The sequence below is a fragment of the Dipteris shenzhenensis genome, chromosome 12, assembly GCF_047967505.1.
Source record: "Dipteris shenzhenensis isolate YYH24624 ecotype China chromosome 12, Dip_SZ_1.0, whole genome shotgun sequence".
Lineage (NCBI taxonomy): Eukaryota > Viridiplantae > Streptophyta > Polypodiopsida > Gleicheniales > Dipteridaceae > Dipteris > Dipteris shenzhenensis.
Window position 1 is genome coordinate 14,290,615 of NC_141607.1, and position 14,800 is coordinate 14,305,414.

Consider the following 14,800-nt stretch of genomic DNA (forward strand, 5'->3'; position numbering starts at 1 on the left):
TAACTACTAGTGGGAAAAGGCCCTTACTCGTCCACTGATGTATTCTTTTAGATATTTTAAAAGAGTGTAGAAAGAATCTTAGAGAGTTACCACAAGTTTTGTGATTTTGTCTTTCAAAGGCCCACCTTTTATACATTTGTTTGCTTGAAAAAGAACTTTTCACTATAAAACAAAGATATTTTTTAATACATAAAATATACAAAATATGTCATACTTTTGGCATGATAGAAGCACTCGTGAAAGAAATAGAGACTCAACGTCAAAGAAATGAAACATTTGTGAATGAAAGATGAAATAACAAGAGAGCATATTATGTGCTAAACTGCACTACCTTCATTATTTTGATTTTTAATGAAGCATTGAAGTATATTAATAGAGGAAGAGGATGCTCATGAGTTGATTTTGGGAGAGAGAGAAATCATGCATTAGCAAAATTAGAACTGAAAGGGGCGAATTAAGGCATAGGCGTGGGATTAGTAGCAAGAACGTGGCATAAAATAATTAGAGGGACACTTTTGCAAAAATAATACAAGGAGGGCAGTGAATAATACAAGGAGAGCACTGCCTTGTAGGCAGTGCTAAAAACTTATCCCCATTATTTATAATATAAATAGATCGATGGCCATACTTGCACGAAGGCACACTTTCAATTTTCTTGTGATCATAATTACCTTACATTCACGAAGCCCAAAATTACACAGTTGCTTCTCTAGCACATGGAGCTACAGAGACTTTACATGCGCTTGTATAAAGCGTTTAAGGAGCTACCGGACGATTTTGGGTCTCTTGAAAGTCTAGAAGAATTGGATGTATCTTATTCAGCTATCACCAAGCTTCCTGCTTCCTTTGGGCAATTGACAAAGCTAAGGGTGCTTGTCATGTGTGCTTGCAATGGATTGATAGAGCTACCAGAAGATTTCGGGTCTCTTGAGAGTCTTGAAAGACTACATATAAATGGCTCACCAATCACCAAGTTTCCTTCTTCATTCGGGCAGCTGAAAAAGCTGCGAGTGCTTAGAATGGATAGCTGCCCAAAGGATGCCCAAAGGAAGAAGGAAGCTCTGCAATTTTTGAGTTCTTTACATGCAACTTTGCTAGATTATCAAGAAACCCAAAATCTTCCGGTAGCTCCTCCAACCACAAACAGTCTTTCAAGCTAAGTGCTCGTAGCCTTTTCAACTACCCGAGGGAAGAAGGAAGCTTGGTGATTGCCGCCTCACGTATATCCAACTCTTCTAGACTCTTAAGAGACCCAAAATCTTTTAGCATCTCCTCCAGCCCATGCCTACGATTCATCTGCAGCTTTTTCAGTTGCCCGCAAGGATAGGGCAAACAAATCTGCAAAGTACATGATTAAACATCAGAACATCTAAGTTTCAAGAGATCCAAAGTCTTGTCATGTTTTCCATCTGTCCACAAAGGAAGACCGTAGTTTACTCGATGATCCAACATTAGAAAGAAAAAAAACAAATAATACATACCCCAGGGATTATCAGATCCAAATCCAGCACAGTGAGAAACTCCGAGTGTAAATTTGGTGGAGTTTCACGATGGAACTTCAACCACTTGATGGGCATCCCTTTCAGCCCCTCAACATCACCATGCAGACGTGTATTGTTTAAAAAAAGCAATTGTAAAGATCGCATTTTGGAAAGTGAACCTGCGTCCAAATTAGGCAAGGAAGTGGCAAGCCCACGGATTTCATCAAGACCCTGCAACAACAAACCATACAATATCATTCTTTCATTTCAACACCTGGGTCCTGCATACACAGTAGTATCTGCATCAGAGGTACTATCTCAAATGTTGGTACAAATCTACATTGATTTATGTATTTCCATTACTCATTAATCCACACGCTCGTTACCTACGAATATTGCACCAAGATAGGTGAACAAACGTTGTAAGATCTCTCACATCAAAAGCAAGTGCAAAGATACAAAACGGAACAAGAAACGAATCCAGAGTTTAAACTTCAGGATGACCAGTAGACCAAGTTTCTGGCAGCAACCACCAATTTGAAAACATCGAAGTGAACAGCGAAAACAGAGAGTAAACAGCGATTGTTTGTAGATGCGCTTAAGTAGAGAAGTAAACAGCGAAGTAAACTACCTGCTCAGTTTGCAACACTTGAAGCAATTGGGTATCATCCCACAACCGACTCCATTAGCGTGACATTTTGTATTTCTCCTCGACAATGCCTCTCCCCAAGTCCCTCAGGTGATCATGCATTGTGAGGTTCTCATCATGATCTATGTCTTCATACACCTTTACCAGACCCAGTTCTATCAACCTCTTTAGACTACTTTTCCACCACATTACCGAACCATCCCAAAAGTCACTCAGCTTGTGTTCACCGATCAAGAAGCAAGCCACATCTAGAAACATTTCCTGCTCATGCATGCGAAGGGCGTTGAACATGTAAAGATGACGACCAAGCACCTCTAGCGAAAGGGGAAGTCCACCGCAAGCTCTAGTAACTGTTTCTGCTCGCTCGTCAAAACCTGGAAGTGGAGAAGGCTGCTTAAAAGCATGAAGACAGAAAAGTCGCAAGGACTCGTCAAGGTCCATGACTTGTACGTCGTAGCGCTCACTCATGAACAAATCAGAGACGTCCTTCTGGTTAGAAAATACTTTTGGGTCCCTGGACGTGACAAGAATTCCACTTCCGGGCTGAAGAGATGTAGGATTTATAACGCCCGTGATGGAGGCTCTCAGATTGTATTTGAATGGGTACCTTATCCCCGCAGTTTGCCACAAAGCTTGTTTCTTGAAACTCCTTTCGAAGTCTCGTCTGAATCGCTCGAGCAAGAGTGGTCTTGCCAATGCCACCGATACCCCAAAGCAGAACGAAGTACACATTATTCTCGTTCAAATGGAACCGCTCCAATACATCATCGACCCTCTCCTCTAACCCGACTAAGCCATACTTCTCCTCAGCGACAACAATCTCCTCGACTATCTTTGTTACAAGATCTTGGACCAAACCCCCTTCAAATCTGCACATAGAGCGTGTTGCATTGATTATTGAGCATAATGTTTGAGAAATGAGAGGAACGAACTACAAAACCGGCTATGAAAGCTCGGAATGGCTAACCGCAAAAGCATCAGCGCCAGCAAGAGATTGGAGATGTAAAAACCAAAGCTGATGGATCCAAGTTATAGCTGTCCGGAGGTCTTTTGAGTACTTTCTTTACAGGCTCTTACTTCTAGGTTGATTTTGCCTTCTCCATGGATTGCTCACCATGGGAATACTCTTGGCATCTACATAAATCTCTTTCCTCGTGGAAGTCAAATCTTCAACTATTATGGAGAAACAATCTCCCGTTAAAGCAAAGATTGTTTCTTTGGAGATGTTTGGTGGGTGTTTTTTCAATGGGTGTCACTTTGGCTAAGCGTAGGATTTCAAATCCTCATTGTTTGAGGTGTTTCAGTTCTTATGAGACTGTTCCACATCTTTTATGGCTTTTTCTTAGTCCAAATCTCTCTTGGACCGTATTTCCCACTATCTTTGACTGCATTTCCCTGGTCATCGTTTTGGGAAATATTTTTGAATCTTTGGCAGGTTTACTACAGTACAGGCCCAATACTCTCTCTTTTTTCATTGGGTTAGATTCGGAGCACTATGGACCATTTGGAAGCAGAGGAATCAATTGTTCTTGGGGTAGCCATTGCTCCAACCTTATGAGTTTTTTAGAGCATCATTATGGCAATCTCGGTATGATGCTTGTCATCATGATGACTTGGATGTATCATCTTTAGAGGTGTTTTCCCACAGTTTTTTATTTTTAGAATAGTCTTTTCTTTAGACTATTCTCATTGTAAAAGCTTTTTCTTGATATAAATACAGTGGTTTCACAAAAAATAAAATGTGTGTGTGTGTGCATGCATGCGCCTGTGCGTATGTGCGTTGGGGTTCATAGTCATTCAACTCCCTCATGGGGGGGGTTAGTAGGCTAAGAGACCTTTGTGGACCTTAGCTGGCATTTGATTGGCGCTTCAACGTGGAGACTCAAGTCGGTTAGCAGATAATGGGACATGTGCATGAGGGTTGCATGGTGACCATCTGGCAAAGGTTTTTAGCGTGGCTAACCTATTAGAGATCAACAATGCCTTTATACATAAAGCAAGGCAGTGCTCACAGGGCCTTTTCGAGCAAAGATTTGGATGTATGCTCGTATAGATACAGATGAGAGTCCTATTTAGGCATTCTAGGTCCTTGTAGTGGGGTGATGAGTAGATGCTCCTTAGTCCAATCGTTGGGGTCCTTAGACAAGTCGCTTGTCACAGCCGCGGTCTCGCAATTAGCAATAATTTGTAGTAGTAGTGTGTCAAAGTTGAGGGTCTCTATTATCTTCACAGGTTCATCATAATAAAGGCTCCTTATAGTCTCTTGTGTCAACTCTATTCTTAATTTAATCTTATATGAAAATATTTTTTCCTTACGGCCTACAATTTGGTCATTTTATGTGTCTACACACTTCGACTTCTCAGCATAAATGCATTACGTGCATGCCATATGATATTTCCATGTGTTAGAAGACAGAGCATCTAACCCAATAAGTGTTATTAGAGCTTCTAGGTTTTGAGGGCTTGCTGAGAGTGGTCGCTATGAGAGACTCCAGTTGTCTACCCATATGAAATTTTTTCCACTAATAGTGTCTGGCTAGGGTCTAAGAGACCTCTCTGAACAATGGACCCTCTGATGAAGGTTGTATTTGATGCAAAAGGGTCTTGGAGTGTTGTGGTAGGGATAGAGAAAAAACCAAAGAATGGAGGACATGAAGCTGAGAAGATACTAATCTAGAAAAACAAGAATGAAAAGGCCATTGGGATATTAGGACATGCTTTAGGACTAGAGTTTTCCCACCACATGGATGTGGGGAAGACATTAGCAGAAAACTAGAAGTTTGAACCTTTAGGAGCCTTGCTCAAGCGGATGTAGGTGCTCTTCAAATAGCTTGGGGCTTGGGTCAAGGCTGATGATAAGAAAGCAATACTTTTGAAGAGTCTACCTCCTAAATGCAATGACACGGTAAGGATTCTACATCTGGATGATGATTCAAACCCCCATAGTAACCCAAAAATCTCTATCTTCTGTCGGAGCTCCCCCCCATCGAGGGTCTCGAGAAGAATCGTCTCTGGAAAGGTCTCCGGGCTTTTTAGCAAACAACATTTAATCATGAAATAGCTTACTAAATTAAATATTGGGGTGTAGGTTGAAGAACATGACTTTAAAGTTATGCTATTGTCAAGTTTAGATCCTACCTATATTGGACCTGTCAAGGTCATATGAGTTAGTAATGAAGTGAGTCTCAAAGAGATGAAATTGTCCTCCTCAATGAGAGAGTGCCGTCATGCAATTTCACCTTAGGAGTAACATGCTTAAATTAGCAAGGGTTTGAGTAGAAAAAATGAGTTTATCAAGAGGAAAAACCGTGAGTAGTTCAAGTGCGTATATTGCAGGAAGCCAGAACATGGATTATTTTCAACTTAGTTTCGTTAACAAGCTAAACTTTTATATTGGCATCAAAATTTTGTATGCACTAATATAAATAAATGTTTGAAACATTTGCCACGATTTGAAACTTTTATTTACAAAAAGTTAGAGGTTCACCAGGATTTTTATTTTTCATGACCAAATTGGGACAAAATCAAAACTAGATAATGTTAGGAACATCTAAACAATCACCCATTTAAGCAATTCTAAAACATGCTCTTACTGAAAATGCTTAGTCTTGGTCTGATATATTGGCTATCACTAGACCTGTGACTTTTAACTAGTTCATGGAGTTTCTCCAATTACATATGCATCTGTATTTCCCTTCTTCGCTACCTCATCCTTTTGTTTCTTGACACAAGAATTTCCTACATGTCCCAGCTTTCCACAGCAGTAACATGCACCATTCTCATCCTTCAAATTCTTTCTTTTTCTCGTTATTGTATATGCACTTTCTCCAACAAGTTGGAGTTCCTCTTCCTTGCATTCTTCACTCGAGATAAGTGTTACACAATCTAGGTACATGGGGGTGTTTGTTAGGGTTAAGTCGTGGAATTCCCTCATGGGGGAGGTTAGTGGGGGCTAAGAGATCTTTTGTGGACTTTAGCTGGCATCTGATTGGTGCTTTGACGTTGAGACTCAACTCGGTTAGCAGCTCATGGGACATGTGCACGATGGATTATATGGTGACCATCTAGTAAAGGCTTCCAGCATGGTTGACCTATCAGAGATCAATGGTGAATTTATACACGGAGCAAGGTGGTGCTCACAGGTCCTTTTTGAATCAAGGCGGTGCTCATAGGTCCTTTTTGAGAAAAGCTTTGGCTATATGCTTGTTTTATGCTTTCACCCATTGCTTGGGTATATCAATAGTCCAATGGACATAGAGAGAGAGAGAGAGAGAGAGAGAGAGAGAGAGAGAGAGAGAGAGAGAGAGAAAGATGTAGATGTAGATATAGCTATAAGTATAGGTATAGATATAGATATAGATATAGATATAGATATAGATATAGATGTAGATGTAGATGTAGATATGGATATAGGTATAGATATAGAGGTATAGATATAGAGATAGAGATAGAGATAGAGATAGAGATAGAGATAGAGATAGAGATAGAGATAGAGATAGAGATAGAGATAGAGATAGAGATAGAGATAGAGATAGAGATAGAGATAGAGATAGAGATAGAGATAGAGATAGAGATAGAGATAGAGATAGAGATAGAGATAGAGATAGAGAGATAGATAGAGATATAGATATAGATATAGATATAGAGAGAGAGAGAGGATTGAATGCAACCAACCCCTTCTGAAGTAGCTCGTTGCCAATCAAGCTTGGCCTTGTGAGCAGCTAGGCCCTCTATGGATGGAGCTGTAAGCCCATGAGCCTCTTTATTGCTAGCCATTCACCATACAAACAGCCCACAGTCTAGCAAGCTATCTCAAGGCCGCCCATGCGTATATTAAGCTGACCTACACAATCCGAAGTATAGCGTACGGCCCCGACATGGATCTTGTGCATCAAATCAGTTGTCCTTTCCCTCACCTGTGGCCAATTTGCCATACGATTGGTTTTCTTCCTCTTGTTTAGTGCCACACAATTTTTGTAGGTGGTTCCCACAGCCTTTGAGCCACGTACATAGCCTTTGAAGTTTTAAATAAGTGCTACATGGAACCTACATTTCATTTGCACCAATGCTCCCTCTATAGGACCCTTTTTGGACCAAAACAATGACCCAACATTAATTCTAGGGGCCTTTTGCCCCCTCTTTGGACCAAACAAGCAATTCACCCCTAAGGCCATTAATCCCTAGGGGGGCCTTGCACACCTAGCAACACGTGGTCTTGCCCATTATTTTCCTAGGGTGTTGCCCACATGCAAGCTCACATGTAAGCACTAAAACTCACGCCCTTAGGCTTCTTATATAGAGAGAGCCTTTTGAATAGTCAACACTTGTCAGATCCTCTGATCCACATTGTGAATGGAAGAGATCTCTCACACATAGTAGACACTTTGCCAAAATATATCACGCCAAGAAATGAACTGAGCAAAAAGCTATGGACAAAAATCTCTCATCAACTAAATGAAATAGCAACACTACTAAACAACCCTAGGCTTTGCTAAACCTGCTTTGATACCATGTGAAAATGCAGATCGTGCTTAGCCTAGTCTATCGACAACAAAGCACCATGACAGAGACATAAGGTAGACAATGCTCAATCCATTCCAATGTCCCCGAACTGGAAGCATCCACTATAACCACCCTGCCAACAAAGTCTCTCCACCAAGACACCTTACAACAAAAGTCTAGGATCAAGCAGAAGCAACTAGCTTGTCCTTGTCAATCTAGGGGCATCTAACGAAGCTCATATAGGAGCTTGTGCAACCCATTCTCAATGGTGCATTATCCTGCTCGTACATTAACATACCAACAGAAGGGGGATATATATATATATAGATAGATAGATAGAGAGAGAGAGAGAGAGAGAGAGGCATCTCACATTGATTAAAGGGAAGATGGGGTCTAGCTAGAGCTATTGAGATGTATTCCTAAGATTTGGCTGATAAAATATCATAGTGCTTCAAAATGACTGTATCCAAAAAATAGCGAAGAATCAAAAACCAAAGTTCCGCACTAACAAAGATCGGAATAGTATCCTGGCACAAGTCAAAGTTCTCAAGAGCACATTATTCTCACAAAATAAAGAGACAGTATCTCGTACAAAGAGACATTCTAACCCCATAAATGATAGTATGATTCTTTAAAAGCTAATCATAGATGAACCTAGAAACCAAATCAGAAATAAACCTAAACTATTATGAGCATCATATTGTTAAGAAAGCATAATCATCATCACACATGTGTGGTTCTATAGCACACAATCCATGTATTCACTTGTTACCATATATGCTGCAACATTCTTCTTCTCAATATCTTTTCTTTTTTTGAAGCAACCTAGTCCAATTGTCAAGGTCTTAAGACAAGTCGCTTGTCACAATCATGGTCTTGTAATTGGCAACAATTGTAGTAGTGTGCCAAAATTGAGGGTCTCTGTTATCTTCACAGGGTGATCACAATAAAGGTTTCTTATAGTCTTTTGTGTCAACTCTATTCTCGAGTTAAACTTATATGAAAGGTGTTTTCCATACGGCCTACAATTTCATCATTTTATGCATCTACATAGTTTGACTTCTTAGCATAAATGTATTATGGGCATGCCCTATGATATTTCCATGTGCTAGAAGATAGAGCATCTAACCTAGCAGAGAGCTCTTGAAATGTGAAAAGGTGTTCTAGTTCAGCAACTTGAACAATGAACATGTGACAAAAATACCTTGTAATTTTCATGAGTCAAGGGATGATGAGGGGAAGAAAATAGATCCAGAAAATGAGTAGCACATACCTTTGCAAATTGCAATTTTGAGCATGTCCATTGGTAAATGCCATTTCTATATGCTAGAATTCTATCGATCATGATGCAATCCTAACAGGATTTTTGTTTGACTCTTATCTACCGTTTTAGAAGATTTCTATTATCATTGAACATTAAAGTATGCCAAGCTCGTGTAGAGTTTATACTCTTGATTCTACAATTCTCTAACCTAGCTATGCTCAACCAAAGCCTGGCAATCCAATTTCTCTAATGCAACTTTCTATCGTTGTCATGAGATAAACACATTTACCATAACCACTAATAACATATTGCATATTACTTGCAAAAGCATGCCGTGCAACATCTCTCTCTCTCTCTCTCTCTCTCTCTCTCTCGCTCTCTCTCATATATACTTTGCATGATTGTGTTCATTGGAAATCTCAAGGGTGGGATGCGCTCATGTTAGAGTTTTTTGTTGCCTTCCAGGACATCCTTTATTTAGATTTGTCACATATGGTTAATCATGCTTGGATTTCTCAACATTTGATAGTTACATGGAAAAAAGTCTTGGTTAAATTGTTCCCAAAGAACGGTTCAGTAAAACTCTAACTGATTGGCATCCGATCACACTGATGCCTCTCATTTATCAGCTTATTGCAAAGATGGTTTTGTGAATTGAATCAAGGGTATCCTCAATGATGGTTTATATCTTGCTCAAGATGGATTTCTACCATGGAGGCATATTACTAATAATATTGCAAATGCATGTATATGTATTGAATAAGCCAAGCATAACTAGCAGGATGTCATTCTTTTGCAAGTTGCTATGGAAAAAGTATTTGATCCTATCTAGTGGGACTTCATCTAAAGATGGTGGGCCTTGGAAACAAAATGCAAAAGATAAAATTTTGGCTTTGTAGGGATAGCTCATCTTCTTGCATCTTAGGTTGTGAACTCATGCCTTACTAGACTCCGAGGAAATTAGTTTGTCAAGGATGCCATCTAGGTACATTGCTCTATGCCATTGCACTCATTCTATGCTACAATACTTGAATCATCTCACTGCCTCATACGATCTACATGGATATAGTTACATGATAGTAGCCATTTTGTGGCACAAGCTTATGTGGATGAAAAATAATGAGCAAGATTTATTATTATAATGGAAGCTTTGTCCTTGTTTGCTATCGCTATGTGGTCAAAACAATGGCATAGTATTTAGTGGCAAAAACATGTTACCTTCTACTCAATCATTGTAACATTTGGGGTGATGGGAAAATTTTTGTTGAAAACTTGTTTACTGGAAACTCTCTACATGGCCATTACATGTGAGACTCCGGATTGTGCAGATTGGTATCATGGCAGTTTCATTTGCCTTTATTGATATTATTTAAAAGGAATCAAAGTCTTACATGTCAAAAGCAATGGAATTGTTTTGGAAATCAAAAGATAATAACAAGGCTATCAAGGTTCTCCAACATGAATATATTTCTAAACATACATATTCATATACTTGTGCTAGGGTATGATTTTGACTGATGGTGAACCTTAAACCTAACTCAAAACCCATAGCTCAAGACCCTGAGGAAGGGAACCCAAAAATCAATACCCAAAATAGAACAAGTGGTCTAGAATTCGAAAACTAAATCTAAAGGAAGTGAACTTGAAGTCCATAATAAGCAAACCCAAAATCCAATATCTGAAATAAAGATTCAGGATGTTAAAATCTAAAAACCCAAAGGACATGAACCTAGAGTTTGAAATAATTGCAAGAACAAAAGTAATAACAAGTAAGAGGAGCTGGATTCCTCTAGCAATGGGGGAGAGGGTAGCCTGTTGAGAGTTCATGCTCAACATCATGTGATCATGTGTGCATAGCACCATCACGTGATCATATGTGCATAGCACTAACCTTATAGAGTGCTATAAAGGAAAGGGTTAGCTTCCCTAACCCTAACCCTAAAAGGGTTTGTATATATTCTATTTTTTCAACTAATTCTAGTGTACAGTTAGTCATTTGTGGTGTGCTCTCTAGCTGTGCCCTCTCTCCTCATCTCCACTCTTCTCCTCTCCCCTCTTCATATTTTGTCATGGTATCAGAGCATGGTTCTGCCTTCCGTTGAGGCGCCATCCTTCTTGTGAGAGTGATTGAGAGATTGAGAGATTGAGAGAGATTGAGTGTTCCATTCTCTTCCGTTGAGAGAAAATTCCGTCCATCGGAAGAAGATTTCCGTCATTTGTTCTTGAGAGATTTCCGTCATTTGAAAGAGTTCTTCGAGTGTATCCTTATGAGAGATAGATAAGGAGAACATAGAGAAAATAGACATCCTATTGTTTGAGAGCAAGAGCCGAAGCTCTACTGGTCTTGAGAGAAAAGAGAGAGATTCCGTTCATTGCATTCTTGTGAGAAAAAGATATCTGTAGAAGTCCTATAGAGAGAGAAGGAGCCTCTTCGACTACAATTCTGTTACTCCATTTCTGCGACTCAGTTTAGCATCAAGGCTCAACGACCTCTAAGGCTTCGACAGCCACCACAGTGCTTCGACAGCCACCACAGTTCGGAGGAGCCACAGTAGTTGCCGGTCTCGTCGATGCCATGCTCATCGCAGATCACTTCCCAAAACTTGGCACCGATTTGGTTACCGCACTGGCCGCCCTGGATGTGGAGTATCTCGCGCATATTGCCGGAAGCAAAGATCTACCCAAGGTGACGCTGGATCGCAAGATTCAGTTGCAATCGCTGGTCTGTGCTAAAGCATTAAGGAGAGCTTGAAATGGGCGCTAGGATCCTTCAGTCTACAGATGCAAGCTTGTGAGGGAACTGGGGGACCTTGCGAGATACGATGAAATTCGGCAGCTGTGAGGACGATGCCAGCGATTTTGCAACTACGCCTCTACGCCGTCTTGCACGCCCCGCCGCCGCTAGCCTCACGCCTCAAATCTCTGTCTCCAAGCCTACGCGGCTCCTCCATCGACAGAGCTCGAAGCTTACGCGGCTCCTCCACCATTGCCAGAGCTCGAAGCTTCAACAGCCATAGACAGAGATTCAGCTTCCAACATCAGGTTGCTAGAGAAATTTTGTAGAGGTTGTGCTCTCTCGCCATAGCCAGAGCTACAGATTCAGCTCCTCCGCCATAGCTCGAGGACTCCTTCTACAGCGACATTCAGACTCTCTAACGAAAAACGACGACGGAATCTTCGAGATTCCGTCGGCATCTCCAAAGATTCCGATTGTCCTCCTTGTGACACGTGGCCCTTATCCATCTGCCACGTCATCAGCCAATCCTATCTGCCACGTCATCACTGACTGCCACGTCAGCACCGACTGCCACGTCATCTGCCACGTCACTTGTGCCACGTCATCAGGCCACGTCATCTGCCACGTCACTTGTGCCACATCATCAGGCCACGTCATCTGCCACATCATCTGCCACGTCACTTGTGCCACGTCATCAGGCCACGTCATCTGCCACGTCATCTGGCCACGTCATCAGTGCCACGTCATCAGTGACACCTCAGCACTGCCACCTCAGCACAGAGCTTCACTGGCACACCTCTTGCTAAGCACAGTGCCACATCATCACTGCATGTGACTCACAGTGACACATCATCATTGAGCACCATTTGCACTCCTTTTGCCCCTCCACCTAGATCAAGTCATATCTCTTGATCCAGGAAGAATTTGAGGGTGCTCCAAAAAGGAAAGTCGCTCGATTTTTCGTGCTCCACGCGCTTGTTACATCACGCGCACATTTCGGCGCAAGTTACACTCACATTTGAGCTTCGCCGACAAAACCACTTCCTTCACGCACATTTGCCTCTACATCGACGCATCTGACCCAGCACTTAAAAAGAACAAAGGAAAAGGAATTATTTGCTGTTCTTTCATCGATCGACGGTTGGTTTAGATCTAGATCAGAGTAGACTAGATCGCCATAGAGGGGACGCTTTGAATTCCCCAAGTTGCCAATCTAAGCCATGCCCGAAATTCCCGAGACTAGTACCTACTCGGAGTCAGTCCATACGCTCACATCCGATTTCACATCATTACATTACCTGAAATCTTACGTTCATCAGTTCAGTGAGCAGACTTTAGAGTTCAGAGGCATTGCAGATTGATTCAGTGGGCAGATAGCACTTGATTTCACACACACATGCCACCATTGTAAAGCCTATTTGGCTATCTCACGGCATCGTGCACATCATTTTTCAGCCTTGTAAAGCCTCTTGGCTATTCCCGGCATCATTGCCACAAGCCTTGTAACACAGGTCAGATCTTATTTACTGCAGTTCTATCTTCACCGACGGTACAGAGATTTCACTTGGCATCTTCAGTGTATTTGCAGTTGATTCATACAGAGTTTTCCAGGACACTTTTTGAGTACATTGTTTGCACCATTGTTTGCACCATGTCGACTAGCAACCTCAATCTGGAGGCATCTGCTAAGTTAGACAACTCCAATTACAGTACATGGAAATACCGAATGGAGACCATTCTTGTGCTTCAGGACAAATGGGAGTATGTTGATGGATCCATACCTAGACCATTGGCCGATCCAGCCACCAGTAGCTCTACTCCATCTGTTGTCACAGCACCAGCAACGGGATCTACATCGGGATCTACATCTACCCAAACAGTTTCCGCACCAGTAGCAGATCCTGCCATTGCCCGAGCTCAAGCAGAATGGGATAAGAAAGACAAGTATGCCTATCACCTGATCAAGCAGAATGTGCAAGATGTCATGCTAGCACAGCTCAACACAGTCAAGACGTCAAAAGAAGCATGGGATATGTTCGCAGCTCTCTACGAGTCCAAGAACACATCCAGGATTCTCATCTTGAGAAACCAGATCAACCAGAGTTTCCGCAATAGCAATGAAACCGGTCATGCTTATGTACTCCGCATCAAAGACTATAACAATCAACTTGCAGCAGCAGGAGAAACTATGAATCCCGCAGAAATGGTTCAAGTAATCCTGAATGGACTAGGAGAAGGATATGAGAATCTGGTCCAGAGTATTGCCATCCAACGGCAAATTCCAACACTTGAAGAACTTCAGTCAGTTCTACTTGGTGAAGAACTCAGGACTCAGGCCATTCAAGCACGTAAAGGTCATTCTAATGATCAGGCATTCACAGCTTCAGACAGAAGCAGAGGCAAAGGCAGAAACAGAGGTAGATCATATCAGAAAAGTGGTCAAAATCAAAGTCAGAATCAGCATCAGCATTAGCAGCATCCTCAGCAACATCAAAATCAGCAAAGAGGAAATCATTCCAACCGAGGAAGATTCCAAGGACGAGGGAATGCATCCACCAATGTGTCAAACATTCAATGCAACTATTGTCACAAGTTTGGACACTATGAAAGAGATTGCCGCAAGAAGCAGTATGACCAAGGCGGTCAATCCAGTAGTAATCGAGGGAATTCCCGAGGAAGAGGAAATCATCGTGGTGGACATTCTAGTCATAGTCATTTTGCAAATGAACATGGAAATATGTTTCTTGCAAGTGAGGAATTGCATCAGACTGATACAATGCACCAAGACACTGATTTCAATCCCAAAGAGGATTTCAGCTATCAAGTCGACCAAGTGGAACAGGATCCTTGGTACATCGACAGCGGTGCATCATCTCATATGACAAATCATCAAGAATGGTTCACAGAAATGAAGCCATTAGAAGGTCAAAAGAATGTCATCTACACAGCAGACAATACACCGAATCCGGTTCAAGGGACAGGTGTTATCCCTATGAACAATTTCACTGGTACAAAAGGATTAGTCAAAGATGTGCTCTATGTTCCGAAGCTCAGTAAGAACCTTTTGTCAGTAGGTCAAATGACGGAACACAACTACAAAGTCATCTTCGACGGTGATGAATGCACTATCAGAGACAAATCCAAAAGAGGTCAGCTAGTAGCAAAAG

The 14,800-nt window shown here is 41.5% G+C and overlaps 1 pseudogene across 1 annotated transcript; it reads right to left on the minus strand.

Annotated features, from left to right (window-relative positions):
- Positions 1-600: 600 nt before the first annotated feature.
- Positions 601-3,180, minus strand: LOC147895857 (disease resistance protein Roq1-like; annotated as a pseudogene). Its single transcript, XR_015541916.1, has 4 exons — positions 3,098-3,180; positions 2,113-2,999; positions 1,482-1,712; positions 601-1,338 (listed from the first exon to the last, which is right to left on the minus strand). The product of XR_015541916.1 is annotated as a disease resistance protein Roq1-like (transcript).
- Between the last annotated feature and the right edge of the window lie 11,620 nt (positions 3,181-14,800).